Source organism: Silurus meridionalis, chromosome 12 (assembly GCF_014805685.1).
Source record: "Silurus meridionalis isolate SWU-2019-XX chromosome 12, ASM1480568v1, whole genome shotgun sequence".
NCBI lineage: Eukaryota > Metazoa > Chordata > Actinopteri > Siluriformes > Siluridae > Silurus > Silurus meridionalis.
The window spans coordinates 20,852,833-20,870,605 of record NC_060895.1 but is presented as its reverse complement, the minus strand read 5'-3'; the positions used below and the strand labels follow the sequence as shown (position 1 = coordinate 20,870,605).

At 36.2% G+C, this 17,773-nt stretch overlaps 1 protein-coding gene across 1 annotated transcript in view; it reads right to left on the bottom strand.

The window, feature by feature from the left end:
* Window positions 1-11,553, bottom strand: part of trim3a (tripartite motif containing 3a) — a 32,824-nt gene extending 21,271 nt beyond the window's left edge. The window contains exon 1 of the mRNA XM_046862237.1: window positions 11,397-11,553. The gene's annotated coding sequence lies outside the window, so the exon portion shown is untranslated. The remainder of the gene's footprint in view (window positions 1-11,396) is intronic.
* Between the last annotated feature and the right edge of the window lie 6,220 nt (window positions 11,554-17,773).

The following is a 17,773-nucleotide window of genomic DNA, read 5'->3' as shown; positions in this document are numbered from 1 at the left end:
TAAATTAAAATATGCCATTGTCCTTTATCCCTTATTGTCAGTACTGTATAGCAGTGCAAAAAGCATTTTATATAATAATAATAATAATAAATGTATTTATTTATTTATTTTAGGACTGTCAATCGATTCAAATATTTAATCGCATGATTGTCATGATTTAACTCACATTTGTATCTGTTCTAAAATGTACCTTAAAATAAAACTCTTCACGTTTTTAATACTCTAATCAACATGTGCATGGAAAAATATGGATGCTCAATGCAAATGTTTATTATTAGTGAAACCAAAATCAACACAAAATATGAATTAAGTTAAATGTTTTGAAATAATTATTTTGAAATAATATAATTATATATATATAATTAATAATAAAAGTTATGGTGTTTTAAATTACACTGATCATCTGGACTTTTGCCATGTTTCCACACGGATGCATTTAATTGCCGGATGTGCGCATCATGGTGGATTTTGGTGCTTGATTTGAGATATGGCGACTGCAAAAATTCAGCTTTCTAATAAGCAAACTTTAACCGAACCAAATGAACACTTGTATAGAGTTGCTTCACATACATATAGCAAAACAGTGCCTGGGTTTTGTACACAGAAGTGACTAGAAAAATCTTGTGAGAAAACTGTTTTTCTAGAAAATTCATCTAATAAATGACAAGGGGGAAAAAATGTCTTTTCAAATTAAATATAAATACAGAAAAGGTTTGTGAAGGTTATGAGTTCCAATCCCAGCCACTGCTGTGCCCTTTAACCATCAACCTTCAACTTTTCAGCTGTATCAATGAACACAAATATCTACAAGCACACACTGAAATCCAGTGGAACATCTTACCAGAAGAGTGGAGGTTATTAAAACAGAAAATGGGGAATAAATGGGGAATGGAAAAAAACAAAAAATACAAATCTTATGGTTGGGTGTCCACAGACTTTTGCTCATATGCGTGTTATAAAGTGGAATAGATGGGCGGATCAGTGTGCACGTGTGTGTGTGTGTGTGTGTGTGTGTGTGTGTGTGTGTGTGTGTGTGTGTGAGTGTGAGTGTGAGAGAAATCTGTTAGGCAGCTGTTGGAAATTATTTCCTCTATTCATCGTCAACAAAGTGCTGTTCAGCTTAATAACCAGAAGTTATTGCAGTCTCATACAAGCTCTCAAAAAAAAAAAGACTCTGAAACACTTTTATTGTTTAAGACACATGTTCCTTTTGTTTCTATGCAAAAAACCCCACAGAAATTGGACAGTCGATAGACGAAAGTTTTGTGGAATCCAAATGTGACATTTTTTGGCTCCAACAGAAGAACTTCTATAAAATGGAGAATGGGAGAGATGATTTTATCAGACTGCCTCACTCCCACAGTCAAACATGGATGTAAAAGCTTAATGGTTTGCGGGTTGTTTTAGAGCAGGGAAGGTTGGAGATTTCTTCCAGGTGAAAGGAAAACTGGACCAACATGGCCACCATTCCACACTACAACACCATGCAAATCTGTCTGTTCTGCGGCTCATTGGAACCGACTTCACCATACAAGAAGACAATGACCTGCAGCATTATTAAGTGTAATTAACAGAGCAAACTGTCTGCTGGAATGTTATCCATCATGGAATGGCCTGCCCAATCGCTGCACCTAAAAAAAGAATCAATGTGACATTTTTGAGCTTTTCAAATTGTTTTGGTTATACCGAGATCTGCCTCTTTTGACCCCAGCTCCGGGCATGTTTTGAAATTTCAGCTCTGTAAAATGTCAGGGTGTTCGGTTTCATCCATGTGACAGTAAACTCTTGTTTGCAAACTTTGTGAGCATGTGATCTATGTTTTTAGTGTCTAAATACCATGAAAGAGCACATTTATTCTGGCTTGCCAACAGGGAGCACCTGGGTTCAGGAGAAACGTTGTCTCATTTCACTGTATACTGCATCAGCTATATATGGTTGAAATGACAATAAAAGCTTCTTGACTTGACGGAAGCAAGTTTTTGCACTTGATTATTTAAAAAAAAAAAAAAAAACAGGTCAACAGATTGATAGATTTTTGGCATTTTTTATTAAATCGGCTGATTGTTCTGCACATTAGGCCGATTATTATGCAGGCGTGTCTGCAGAAGGATTCTGCAGCATCTGCAGCTTACTGTAGCACAGCACAACCAGGAGCAGGCAAAGAGCAGACAATGTGCTGCCTGAATTACACGTTTGCCACCATGTAAAAAAAGAAAAATTCGATTTCTCTTGTACAATCTCTCATGTAATAAAGGAGAACTTGTCTGGACTACTACAACTCACTCCTGACATGTCTGCCTCTGAAAGACATTCGACCTCTTCAAATGTTCCAAAATGCAGCTGCAGGACTTTCCTAGACAATACCTAACCACAATACCTAACTGCTTACCTTCTTCCACGGTCCTCTACAGTAGACGGTCCTCTAAGGTAGACCTTAGTAGTCGACAGATTCATCGGTTTTGCTCATTAACCGGCACTAATAATTGATCTCTAGATTTATCGGCAAAAATCCATACCAATAGTTTTTCCGGGTTGCATCTGCGCTGGAGTGTCTGAGAAGATCCACTGTCATTACTAGAAAGGTCACTAAAGGGAAACCACTGACGAGACGAGACTGTGCGCTGAACGGAGAGCGCTATATTGAATTTATTACTTATTAATTAAATTTATTGATGAATATATTAATATGTCACATTTAGTACATAGTCATGATACTACATACTATTTTACATTGTGTGTGTTTTTTTTTTTTTTTTATCCAGAATCCCATCGGATGTCTAATTACGGTAACTCTGACTGCTACAAAGCACCGACAATGGAGACTCTAAACTGAACTGAAAAATATGACCATGTTAACCGAAAAATCGCTTGTAATCGCTTCCAGAAATCTCGTCAGAGACACTGTCGTAAAATAATCAAAAGCTTCTGACCAATCAAATTCGAGAATTCAATAACATTTTGCATTATGTTCAAGTATAACTTTTATACATCAGTTCCTCAGACTTTTTTCATTTTCACTTCAGTAGTCATGCAGTGACTAAGACATTAATACAATAAGTTTTTCTTTTACAGTTTATTTATTAGTTCATTTATTTAATAGCAATATTTGTGAAAGAGCTTTCCATGACTGTTTTTGGCAAAAAAGAAATTGTTATTAAACCCAAAAATCAAGGGGGTGCAAACATTTGCACTTCAGAGTATAAATTAAAAGCTGTTTACTAGTCAGAATAAATGACGATCTCTGCCAGGGGGGCTTTTAATCAGAATTCCACCCAGGCTTTAACATTCAAGGACGAAGAAAGAATAAGCCGAGGTTAATCCGCGATACACTGCCTGCTTTCTGCTAAAACAGACCACCAGCCCAATCACGTCATAACCTCGATTCATAGTCAAAGCTTCCTCTAGACAGAAAACAAACAGGTTTCTGGATCTCTAAACATCTCCTAAAAGCTTTATGAGGCAAATGTTTCTTATTTTAAACACAAATCAGGTATAATGGTCAAATCGAATGGACAAAAAATAAATAAAAAGAGCTGAAGTTCTGCCATGTCAGCTGTCTTTACACATCAACGTGAACGGTTTTACTCTTTAATTACACGCTTGACCAGAGGCAGATACACTATACAGACAAAAATCCTGGGGCATGCAACCCTTCAAACCTGTTCCAGCATCACAATGCTCCTGTGCCCAAAATCCAGCTTCATGAAAAGATGGATGTGTTGGTTTGGGATTCACATGGGTGTAGTAGAAGATTTAGCTCAGTACCTAAATTTAATAAATGTAATTTATTTTCCCTCACTTCAACTAGAAGACCCAAACCTGTGCACACAGCCAGCTCCATGAAGATGCGCTTTACAAGGGTTAGAGTGAAAGTTCTTGAGTGGCCTGCTATAGAGCTTTGACCTCAACACTATTTAAAACACCTTTGGGATGATTTGGAACACCGACTGCGTTAGCAATGGGTCTGTTTCTTTTACCAATTAGATTTCATATTTGCCACACAGGGCAGCTACCTGGCCCAGAATAGAGTCAACATTTTTCTGTCCTCTGATTGGTTGGTCAGAGGGAAACTGTTACAGCCAAGTTTGACTGGCAAAACACACCTCTAGCTCTGCACACATTAATACATCAGACTTTTTTTATGCCTACGGAGGAAGGGAGGAAGAGAAACTGATTTGATCTCAGACATGCTTACAAATTTATTTTAAAGAAAAGCTAGACATTGTGAGAAGAAGTCGCCCAACCCTGAAGCTAATTAGCTTGTCTCAGCCTGGAAAAGGGTTTGTTCACCACTTCCAGACCAGTGATTACAAGTGGTACCATTGGCTTACAGCCTCTGAGGAGCGGTGCATATTAGTAGGTTGTATTTTATTCACATTTATTCACGTTTTTGTTATATTATTGGACAAATATTGGTTGTGAACTGCTACAGATAGTGTAGGTGCGCAGTTGTAGTGTAGAGGTTTGGAGCTTGCTTTAGTAAAATGGTATTCACCCTCCATATGTGAAATGCCTTGACGATGCTCCTGTGCACAAAGTCAGCTCCATGAATATAAGCTTTACATGAGTTGAAATAGAAGATCTTGAGTGGTCTGCTATAAATATCTGACCTCAACACTACTAATCAAATTTGGGATAAATTCAAATGTTGCTTGCACCCCAGGCAATACTTACCTCACATACATCAATACCTGGCTTTACTCACACCCTTGTGACTGAATGTTCCCCAAATCTCCACAAACGCACTCCAAAAGCTAGTGGAAGCCATGATAAGCAGAACTGCAGCTAATAAAATGCATAGAAATTGACTTATCATATTAGCAGAACAAACTATAAATGAATGCTTAAAATAATACGGTACAAGTGTTTCCCTTTTATATTGACCAACATTCAGACCTTAAAACTAGAGGTCAGACGATTCATCGGTTTTGTCAATTAAACTATGAAATGAAACTATTAGCAAAAATCCATAGTGATAGTTTTTCCGGGTTGCGTCAGCGCTGGAGCAGCCGAGAAAGTCTGCTGTCATAATACATAACGAGAGTGGCCTCTAGAGGTGAATCACTGACCTGCTCACGAGACAAAACGCTATACCTCATTCATGTTAGTTCTACAGTTAACAGAAAATATTATTGAGCTTAATTTCTAAATATTAGTATATTTTAAAATTAAACAATACTTCTAAAGCATTTATTAACTTCAGTTAATGTTAGTCATGCTTAAAATTACCATTTTTAAATGTCTTCACAAAGTCCAGAGCAATTAATGATTTTTTTTGGTGTTTTTCTTTTTCAAATTTAGTATCCATTTTAAAAACTATCGATTATTGTTGATTAGTCTGCAAATACAATCTAACCGAACCATCTTTATCGGTAAAACCCACTATCGTTTGGACCTCTAGTTAAAACTTTGATTACACGGTTTTCCATTTTAATGTTTAGGAAGAGAAATGTACATCATTCTTACGGTTAGCTGACTAGCTTTTTGCTAACAAAAGAAACATTGCCACTGAGGTGGCTGTGATTTCCTTCCTCTTTGTAGTAGCTTGAATTTACCGAGGCCAAAATTTGTCATCTCTTTGGGTAGAAGTGGCACCTAAGTGGTGGACTTGATGTTCAAACAGGTGGGGTTTTGAAGTCTTGAAATCATGTACCTCTTACAGCGGTTCGTAAACCTAGCATTAGAATGTATTTTTTGATTGAGACATCCAAGCACTTTTGTTAGTCCCTGTGGATAAGGGCATCTACCAAATACCGTAAATGTAAGATGGTGGGAGATGAGTGCAGGTTCAGTCCCTGCAGGAATTTCAAATCCGTTCCATACTCTCCCTCAGTGATTCTCATTATACATGTTCATTCATTGCGCTACAACCATAAAACGGTAAAAACATCATTGTGTTACCTCTTTATTAAACCTTCAGTGGGTGTCAAAAGAATCTGTTCTTTAGTTCACTTAATCACGTAGCTTTTATAGCAGGAAACAGGATGAACCGGTCAGGATTAGTCAATTCACCTGTTTGAAGGCTACCCAAAGCTAGCTACCCTCTAAACTAAATATCTAGCTGACAAGTCAAATTCAAAAAAGGAAATTAACAACAAAACAATTTTATGCTTAAGCTTTTAACAACATAATTGTGGGAAAATGTTTTGGGGAGGGAAAAGCTAGACATATATTCTACATACAGTCTTTGTGCATACAATCTTGAGCACAAAAGGTCAAATACTGAAAGTGCAATTTAATTTGATTTGTATAACGATTTAAACATGACATTTTCCCAAAGCACCTTTACATAAATGTCAAATACACGTTAAATGCAAAGTGGCAATGCTGTATTCAAAATAGCAATATTTTTCTATATTTAACTTTAAGGTTGTCATTATTATATGTGCAAAGTTTGATTAAATGATCACTTTGCTACCATTTTTGCTTGGACATGTTACACATCAAATCAATTTAGGTAATAGATTTTCATTTTAATGTTGCAACTGATAAAGTCTTAAAAATACTGTAGAATGTAATTTACATATTAAAACTAATGTCGGGAACGGCGAATGTAAATTATATTTGATTTTGCACCAAACTTCGCACATATGGCAATGGAAAACCTACATTTGAATATAGAAATGCATTTCCCTATTAAATATTCAATCGCCTGTAATTTGCATATTACATTTTAAATTTCATTTTGGTACCCCGATGCTTCCGTAAAAACGTGAAAGGAACCAGAGTGAAAACACGGAATGTTTTCCATCTGTTCACTGACGAGTGCAAAACCTTTCATGGAAATTGCAGACCTATCCATACGATTCATCACTTATAGATCAAAATGTACATTTTCGTGTCATTAGTTGGTTCTCCTTTGCACCTCAAGCAGTCCTGAGAATGAGCTCATTAAAAGAAGTAGGATTCATTTGCTCGTTTTCTGGCAAATGGTTTGTTGTTAAACTTAAAAATCTGCATTTTGGGATTTCTATTTGTTTGAATAAGCAACCAAGCCCAAAATTAGATCTTTTTTTGCTTCTCATTATTCATTTTAATGTGTGCCATCACAACACCTACTGCCGTTTGCTATCCACACAATGACAAGTCAAGTCAAGTTTATTTCTATAGCGTTTTTCACAACAGACATTGTCTCAAAGCAGCTTTACAGAATTTAACAGTTAAGGTGAACGGTGTGCATTTTTCCCTGATGAGCAGCCATGGCAACAGTGGCAAGGAAAACTCCCCTTAGATGTTATGAGGAAGAAACCTTGAGAGGAACCAGACTCAAAAGGGGAACCCATCCTCATTTGGGTGACATCAAGACTGTGATTATAGTCTTTAAACAATACAGAACACTGGAGAGTGAGAACTAACATGAGCACTGGAGTGTATGATTATAGATAATGTTCTTTCTACAGTCTTATACAGTCTATATGGTTATAAAACTAGGAGCTACTGAGCAACTCACAAAATAGCTCAACATTTGCGATCACCACAGATCCAACACCAGCTCCTCCATGCCAGAGCCTTTAAACACTCTAGAAGGTCCAATATCAAAACTCCACACATGAATTGGGATCCAATTGGCACGTCTCTAGATGGTACGGGATGTTTGCGAATTCGGCATCTACTTCTTTAAAAGGTCCATAATCTTCATGAGGTGGGACGTGAGGTGGGACGTGTACACATTAGAGATGTGCATCTCCATAATTGAGGTTGCCATTCACCTCGATGATGATGCAGTGTGATCCGATCCCGATTAAATAAAAATGCGATTCAATGCAAGAATAAATATGATGCCATGTAATTCGATATGAAGCATAGCTTACTTATTTCTTAGGTTCAGACAGACAGCAGATTTACTTAAGTGTCTACTGATTTCTAATGCATGGCCCTTTCACAAACAAACAAATAAACTAAAAAAAATGTATTAATTAAACCCAGACATTTTTTTCCTGTTCTGTCTGCAGGAAGATGCAGCTCTACCTCTGCCATGTAAATCTGTGTTCTATGACTCAGGACACGCCTCGGTCTCCGGAGGGCTGCGATACATCATTCACGTAGCAGCAGCGATGCTGAGAGGACACGCTTGAGAAATAGTGTTTTAGCGAGGAGAAATCAATCTACAGAAAATATTGGTCACAAATTATTACTTTTTAAATAATAAAAGTATAGCGCATCTACTTATTATTATATATAAATCTTTTTTTACCATTTAAAACAAACAAAAAAAAAAACCGCTAAACGTTTCTGATGCACATTTTCTTTTTTTTCTTTTTTTTTTTTTTTACTTTTATGCTGACAGAGCTGCAATATAACCAACCAACAGAGAAATTTGCAGCCTTTTTACACACAACGTTATAATGATCCGCGATTGATGCCATCCAAATGTTTGGAAAGGATCAATATGTTCCTAGAAATATGAGTTGCAATACACACGCATGACAATACACCACTTGTGTGGTCTTCAGCGAATGCTTATGCATTTGTACACCAATTCATATTTAGCTCCTTTTTTTTATTTATTTTTTTTATTAAGTCTGTTAGCTTGCTGCGTTTCTCTATTCCGTTCTCTTTTTATAGCATTTGGATAATACAACAGTTAACTTCTGCCATCAAGCGTGATTTACTACGTTTAAATGCTTGTTTTCAATGTTTGCATGTTTAATTTATGCATATATAATTTATTTATATTAGATTTAAATCAATTCTTCTTCTTCTTTCATCAATTATTATACAAAATTTTATTCATTATATATTCTAGATGCTTATATCTTTAAAATTGAACAATTTGCCGAAACAATTTATAATTTTACATTGATTTATTTTTTTACAGAAAGAAACAACCCAGGATAAGGAAATTTGTTTAAAAAAAAAAAAAAAACTCCTCAGCGAGCAGTCAGTATAAGCTTTAAAATGTCAAAAATGAAGCTAGTTAAACTCAGTATGTGGCTTTTGCATTTTTTTAAGTACACTTTCATACATTAATATCCTAAATTAGTGTTTTATATAGTTATAATAAACAAAACATCTAATCAGAATAAAAGGAATACATTTTATCCGATTAATCGAAAAAAATAATCATCCGATTAATTGATTATTAAATAATCATCAGTTGCAGCTGTGTGTGTGTGTGTGTGTGTGTGTATATATATATATATATATATATATATGAATGAGTGTGTGTATGAGTGCACAATAGTGTGTGTCTGTATAAGAGTGAGTGTAAGTGTGTGAATGTATGAGTGTGTTGGTTGTAGTGTGTGTGTGAATGAGTGTGTGCAAGTGTATGTGTGTAAAAGCAAATAAGTGATATATGAGAAAGAAATATGTAGAAATAATCAAGTTTCATAAAAAGATGAAACCATACATGAACATAATTTCATTTATTCAAAGTAGAAGAAAGGAATTTAATTGCAAACAATTTAGATTGAGTCAGTATACATTTTGTTTAGTCATATTTATTTAAGTAGGTTACATTTTTCTCCAAATGTAGAATATTTTGAAAAAATTAATTATTATTATTATTATTATTATTATTATTATTATTATTATTATTATGTTACTTTTTTTTTTTTCTTCAGTTATTTGGTTGTGTGGGACTTTTGGTGAACCCGGATGTAAACTAACTGATTAACCATCAGCAAATAATATCTCAGTGGCTTCAGTCAACATTCTGCCTTCACACTGATGTTCACACTGTTTACTACGTGATTTTCAAAAGCATGAAGAGACTGACAGGAGGCCGAAACCTTTCATAAACTTGTGTAATGCAAGAAAATCTTCACTCATTGCAGAACAACCCCGTCCTGCCCCACCCCACATTCTATTCGATTGTTTGCAATCTCATGTTATTTATCATTTGTGCAAATGGCTCCAAAGTCCAAATGGCTAAAAGCTCAATTTTAGGGAATGTATCAGAAAAAAAAAGATAAAACACCATTTTATGTGCGCTAAAAAAAAAAAAAAACAATAAAAGCTTAGAAAATGAAAACAGAAATGTGATGAATTGACTTTCCAAATCCAATATATATTTGGAACATTATGACAATGTCCTGGCATTGGATATCAGCCTCATGTATGCACCCATCTCTGCCCATTCTTATCGTATCTCTGCACTAAAGATTGACCATTCATCCGTTTAGCAGATTAATTGGCACCCATATTTTATTGCGGGAACTATAGGCAAAAATCCATACCGATAGTTTTTCCGGGTTGTCTCTAAAGACTAATGCCACGTTCTATTTGTCTTTTTTTTTCTATTTTAGATCAAGGATCCATTTAAAAAATATATCGTTTGATTAATCGGTTATCGGCAAGTATGATCCAGTCTATCTACCGATATAAAATATTTAAAAAATAGACTATCCATTAAACTCCTCTGCACTGTAGAAAAAAAGAATTCTCAAGTGGTGGGACGGTACAGTAGGTAGTTTCACTAACTCTTAACTCCTCTGCCTTGCGTACGATCCGGAGCTGAGGTTCCGGTCTACGTTCTGAGTTTGGCACTTTCTCGCCGTGACCACATGATTTTCCTCTGAGTTTCCTGCCATTTCACATCCACGTGCTGGTAGATGGATGCGATAAATTCCCCTGAGATGTGCTGAGTGTGGGTTTGTCAGATGGCCTGCTATAGTCGGTGTGGATTTCAGCCTTGTGTCCCATGTTCCAGGACAGGCTCCAGATCCACCACAACCTTAAACAAATTAATTGTAGTATCTAGAAAATGTGCATCCAGATTCTGAATCTAGACATGGATTTAATAAGGCTGCTAAACTCAAATTAGTAAATAAAATCGATCTCACACGCATAGTGTGAGGAAATCGGAGAACCCCAATAGAACACCACAGGAGAGCATGCATGACTGATCATTTCCCAGCATGCACTAGCAGCCCCAGGAACCATTATTCCTATGCAATGCAATATATAAGAAGGCCTACACCCATATTGTGCACAGGTGAACTGTTGTACTATAAAATGTTTGATCAGTATTATTGCAATCATCTTAGAGTCAACGCAATATGTATTTAGATTACATTTTAATCAAAATACAGACCATTATTAAATCATTTATTACAATAGGATTTCTTATTGCCCATTAAATGGCGTTGGTTTTGTCAAAACCTGGCAACACACGGCTATTGACGAATATCCTATGAATGAATTAATGAATGAATGGATGAATGAATAACAAAAGACCAAATGATGCTGAAAGATGATGCATGGACAATTAATTAAGTGTAAAACCGTGAACAGGTTTGTGTTTTGTTATAGAAAGAAATTCGCGACCATTTTGCGACGCCGATTCTTTAACGTCAGCCGACATATATTACACGATTCAGCCTGACCAAGAAACAGCAATGGGCGGGGGGGGGGGGATGCTGAAGGAAACCGGAAAGAAAAGCTGAACTTACGTGGAAATGTATCCGGAGTTAAAACGGCGTCGACATCCCGTTCAATGCGGCAAGGAAACGTCTGCGTGTGAGCTGCAAATCCGACAGAAAAGTCAACAATGCCGCCGTGTAAAACGCCGAACCACCCCCCTTTTTTTCTCCGTCTCTGTCTCCAGCGCCGAGATTGAAGCAGAGGATTAAAATATATAGGCGTGGCTAAAGCGGTTACTTTGATATCATTTGCTGACGCCGCACTCAAAGGCGTGGAAACATCCAATCAAACGGCGTCGTTTGGAATATGCAAATATATATCTTTTTTCCCTTGTAATCTATACTGCAGAGGCATATGGCTCCATGAATCCAACGCCCAGGCCTTCTCTTAGCATTCATCTTCAATCCTGATCACTTCTACTGCATTCTCCTCTCTCTTAAGGCTGTGGAAAATGATTTCTATTCTCCCAAGACAGTTACAGAAATCAATAGATTGCGAATATAAATTTCAGTCATTTTGTGCCTATATTTTTATTCAGTAGATCCAATCAATCCACCTCTCAATACCATCATTATGATGCCACGGCTATAGGATCCATCAATATTATAGAGCAAAGCAGTATAACAGAGCACTGCATCACATACAAGAAACCCAATAAACACAATTGAACAAATCTCCATTCAGTGCAGCCACAGCTGCAATGCCCACAAACATCGTCTCCAGCAGAAGTATAAATATTCACCTCATAAAATTAGCTCATGCATTTTAACTTCATCCGATCATCCGTCTCCATACCACCCTGTCCTCTACATCTGCCTCTTTCACACCAACTACCTGCATGTCTTCCCTCACCACATCCATGAACCTCCTCCTTGGCCTTCCTTTTTTCCTCCTTCCTGGTGGCTCCATTCTCAGCATTCTCCTACTGATATACCCCATGTCCCTCCTCTGCACATGTCCAAACCATCTCAATCTCACCTCCCTCACCTTGTCACCAAAACGTCCAACATGCGCTGTCCCTCTAATAAACTAATTTCTAATCCTGTCCATCCTCATCACCAAACTCAGAATACACATTAATAATAAAGCATACTATGTAAAGACAAGCACATGAGTCCAGAATATGAACATGTTTTTCTCCCATAGAAAACTTTTAAAGAAAAAGCTTGCAATAAGACAGCGTTGTAGACTTAAGACTTAATGGTCAATGGGAGAAAAATGCATAACACTGATTAAACACTAATATCAGAATCCCAATACTTTATTGGTGCCAAAGGGAAATTGTTTGGTTGCAGTTGCTCACAGTAAAAGATCAAAGTAAAGATTAAAGTACAAATACAATAAAATATATAAATACATATACATATATTTATATTAAGTGAAATGAAATGTGTAGCAGCACAGTAACAAAAAAAGATTACAGAAAGTCAGACTACAATAATAGTAATAAAAGTTATTGTACGTGTAACTAATTAGTATTATTGCACTGAGATTATTGCACAAAATTGGCCAATGTATTAACATTATATATGTTTATATTCTGGACTCATTGCTCTGTCTTTTAAAAACGCTGTCTCGTCGCATTAAGTCACGTTTTGGAACGTCCCCATTACGTATTTGAAATGGAGGCAAACTGCATATTTGTGTGTAAATTTTTCTTTAAAGAAAATGCAAAAGTGTAAATGGTTCATGAAAAAGCTTAAACACTGTTTTCATCATGATTTCCTATTTTGTAAATGTCCTTGTAAGTGTATCTGTGGCCAAATCTATTTCTTCTCTCTGTCAGCCATTAACTACTTTCTTTCGGCTTCTCCAATTAGGGTCGCCACAGCAGATCATCTGCATGTTTGGTTTGGCACATGTTTTTACGCTGGATGCCCTTCCTAACGCAACCCTCACCATTTATCCGGGCTTGGGACCGGCACTAAGGCTTGTGCAACCTTAATGGCTGTGGTTGGTTCCCTGACCGGGGATCGAACCCGGGCCGCAGCGGTGAGAGCGCCGCATCCTAACCACTAGACCACCAGGGAACCTTCTATCAGCTATTGTGGAATGAAAAAAAAAAGCAGATATCAAATCCAGGCAAACATATTTGAGCTTGTGCAGTTTGCTACAGATGCAGTTTGCGAGCTCTAAGTGCGCTCTCTGACCATTAAATTAAAGCGACGTGAAAATGCTGACGTTATCGTATCCCTGCTAGATGGCCCTGGAGTCACCAACTCCAAATCTGATTGGTTAAAGCAACAGGCTTCAAGCTAATTGTTCTGTAAACTGCAAGTGCCCACATTGCTGATTATAAAAGCTAAAGGCAGATATTTGTTGATGCTGGCAACATGCGATGTGAAGGCTGAAATCTGATTGGATAAAAACTAATGTAAACAGACTATTGGGAATAATTTAATACATGTTTTGGACAAAAATATATAAAATATTAAGTCAGTGATTCTGATAGAGTTTAGGCCAGCAGAGAAGCCCTGTCATTCACTGAGATGATATGAGGAAGGAACCTTGAGAGGAACCAGACTCAACAAGGAACAAGTCCTCATGTGGGTGGTACCAAATGTCTTATGATTTCAGAGTTCCATCACAGTTGAGCTTATCAAGTTGTTCACTGTACGAACTGTTCCTGCTGATTGTAGTTCCAAGTCACTACCAAAATGTTTACATAAATTCCAGTCTAAATCCATCCTCATGGTTCTTGGGTTGAAGTTTAAACTTTCCACATCTTTAATTGAAGCGAGTAGTTTCCAATTAAATAATCGATAATCAGTATACATCCTGGAACATACAGTCAAGCAGCTTCACCATAATTTCAACCGTATACAGTTGATACAGCACACACAGCAAAATAAAACAACACTCCTCCAGGACCATGGTCCTACATAAACTGACACAGAGCTACGTGAGACAGCACAAGCCCACAGGATCACAAAGTGCTCATTAGAAGTCTTGGTGTATTAAAGAGTCTGATGAATTGGGTGAAGAAATGGTTATATTGGCAGACCATTAGGCTTAAATAGCTTTTCCCAGACAGCAGGAGAGTTGCTTGGGGTCATTACACCACTTGGGTTGTAATTATCTGTGATAAAGGAAGTAAGACCCCGATGGTCTCCCATACTCTCTAGGGTCAGTCAGTGATGAGGCTGCACACGATGCTAACAATAGTTCTGGTTTCCAATGTTTTGTGGATGGGGGTTGGTTTTTCTTAGCAAAAGTGTACAAAACAAGCTGTTGTAAAACTGGAGGCAGAGCATCCTGAATATGTGTGAGGAATAATTTAAATACCAAACCCACCTACTGTCAGACCACAAAGACAAATCTTTATTGTTGCTCAGTCCATAGTGGAGTGAAACCGACAGCTAAAATTCATTCAATGTGTAATAAGAAACCAAAAGATTGAATCATTTAATATGCAAAATTCTCTTTAGAAAAAATAAATGTATGTGTAATCATTTATCTATTGAAAAATAATAGAAATTGTCTTAGACTGTAGAAATTGTAGAAAAATTACACTATATACACTAATTTTATTAATGTGTGATTAATGCAGTGACCATTTTTATCACATAAATAAATAAATAAATATAAAAAATAAAATAAAAAAAATAAGAATAGGAAAATGAGGTAATAAAGAAAAAAAAAACAATTGAAGTTAAATTAAAATTTAAGGGTGACAGTGGTTGATAGATTAACAGCTATGGAAGCAAAAAATAATATATTATTGTACAAATATATACATTTTTCATCAGAAACCAAAAGATTTAATAATGCTAAATGCTAAAAATTGAAAATGAATTTATCCACAAAAATGAATACTGATGATTTTTTTCAGCATGGATTTTAAAATGAGAATCTTTGATCACAGAATTAATCACTGATCTGATGAGTGAGCCGGTGTTGACTGCGGCAAGGAAAAACCCCCTGAGATGGCATAAGGAAGAAACCTTGAGAGGAACCAGACTTAAGAGGGAACCCCTCCTCATCTGGGTTGCACCGAATGTCCATTTATTACAGATAAATGATGTTGTGGTGTGCAGGTGATGGTGATCAAATGCTGTATTGAGTCAGTGTAGCAGACTGTTGACATTAACTACAGTCTGAATCCATCCTCAAAGCTCCTGTTCTTACTCCATAATTTCATGGAACCCCAGGGTGTTGATGAGAAATCATCCCTTGCATCTAAATTCTAACTTGAATTACATAGTAACTAAAGATAAGTACGTGAATAATGAATGTTCGCATAAAACCTTCATCACATACTGTAATAGCTCTAAGTTGCTAAGTACCTTCAGCAGCAACACACAATGTATCTTCAGAAGAGGTTTGAGACTGATCGTGTACTTCTGAACCAGTATCAGGACGTATTTATTGATTAAGACTTCAAAGCACATCTGTACGTCGCTCTGGATAAAGGGCACCTTTTCAAATGCCATCAGTGTAAATGAAAACCTGACACATCTCTGTTTTTTTTTATCTTGAATAGAAAAAAAAAATCCATTTAAGATCAATTCCTGGAACAGATCTGACACACACCCACTGAGGTCAGGACGGTGGGAGTCACCGCCCCTAGCTGAGACTGATGAGATAAACGCAAAGGGAAAAAATAAACCTGGCGCATGGTGAGATGCAACGAGACGGTGGAGTCTGGGCCATCTATAGTCTACAGTGATAGGATGGGGGAGGTGAAGACAGTCATCTCAGGCTTTTGAGGAGGAGGAGGTGGTGGTTGCCATGGAGACAGCATCCAGACAGATGGTAAGAGCCAGCCGACTTACATCACCATGTCAGCAGATTGCACTGTGACACAGACTGATCATTACTGTGTGTCTGTGATTGCAGGCTGCTTGGAGTTATAAGAAAAGGATGTTTGTGCACTTTAGAAAAACTTTTTCTTTTTTTTGGAAATACTGTATTTTAAATGCACAAAGAACATTGTGAATAATTATGTTGTGATGCTCCGTATCTTTTCCTTGTGCCCAGTCTTTTAGGGATTATCTTCTGAAATTCTGAGTAGGACGAAGTGAATTAAGAAGGTAATTTTATTTAGTAATTTATGTCTAACACACAAACATCCAGCCAATGTATAAGATAACATTATTGTACTATCAGTGGGCACCAGTTCACCATGGGAACAATAAAAAGGATGAATGTTACCTCAAATTGCTCAAATATATATTAAATAAATAATATTATATAACATTATATTTATATACAATTATAATATTATATAAACATATTATAATAATATTATATAATATATAATAATATCATATTAATATTAATATAAATAAATATATATATTTCCATATAATTCTTCTTCTTATTATTATGATACCTGAATTTTCTAAACACTACTAGATCTTTTAAGCTGCATGCAACAAACACCCAAAAGACCTTCATCCTGTTCAATCATCTGTGCATTCAACTGATCACAGTTCCAGTTTACCTGTTATGGAAGATCAAAATGGGCAAATTCTCATTGACTTCCATAAAAAAAAAAAAGGGGGGACACCAGACCCAGCACATCCCATTAGGTTTCTCAAGCTATATTTACCTAAACCGCTTGGAATCCTGGTTTTCCTGCATTGGAGAATCAAAATTCCTAAGATCTCCATTGATTCACATTGAGGGAATTTTCAGAGCCTGGCTTGGAATGTCCATGGTTGATGCTTTCCTTCTCTTACTTTATCTATCTACATTTCACACACACATTTATCTCTCTATCAATGCCACACTTTAAATCAGAGGTCTCCAACCTTTAGTGCTCCACAGACTAGATTCATTTTTGAAAATATTCTTGAGGACCTGGATATATATCAGATCACACCACATGTGAATTTGGATAGTGGCTCTCTGTATCTAAAGAACATTTTCCTCTGAACATTCTTAATAGTAGGGCTCTCTCTCTCTCTCTCTCTCTCTCTCTCTCTCTCGTATCTCCATGATTTTTTATGAACCTACCTGTATCATTCTGTCACTTCTTGTCTTTATACTCTTTCTCAACCCACTACATTTTAAGTTTTTTTTTTTTTTACATGATAGCATTTCTTCATGTCTTTCTAACCTCTCTCACTCAATTTGGTTCTCTACCTAATTACTCTGTCATCCATCCTTCTATCAGTAATTAATTAATTCCTTTCCTTTCCTTTCCTTTCCTTTCCAGCTATCAGTAAGTATATATATATATATATATATATATATATATATATATATATATATATATATATATATATATATATATATATATATACATACTGATAGCTGGAAAGGAAAGGAAAGGAAAGGAAAGGAAGGAATTAATTTTTATATATATATATATATATATATATATATATATATATATATATATACACAGTGGTGTGAAAAGGTGTTCCTGATTTCTTATTTCTTTGCATGTTTGTCACAC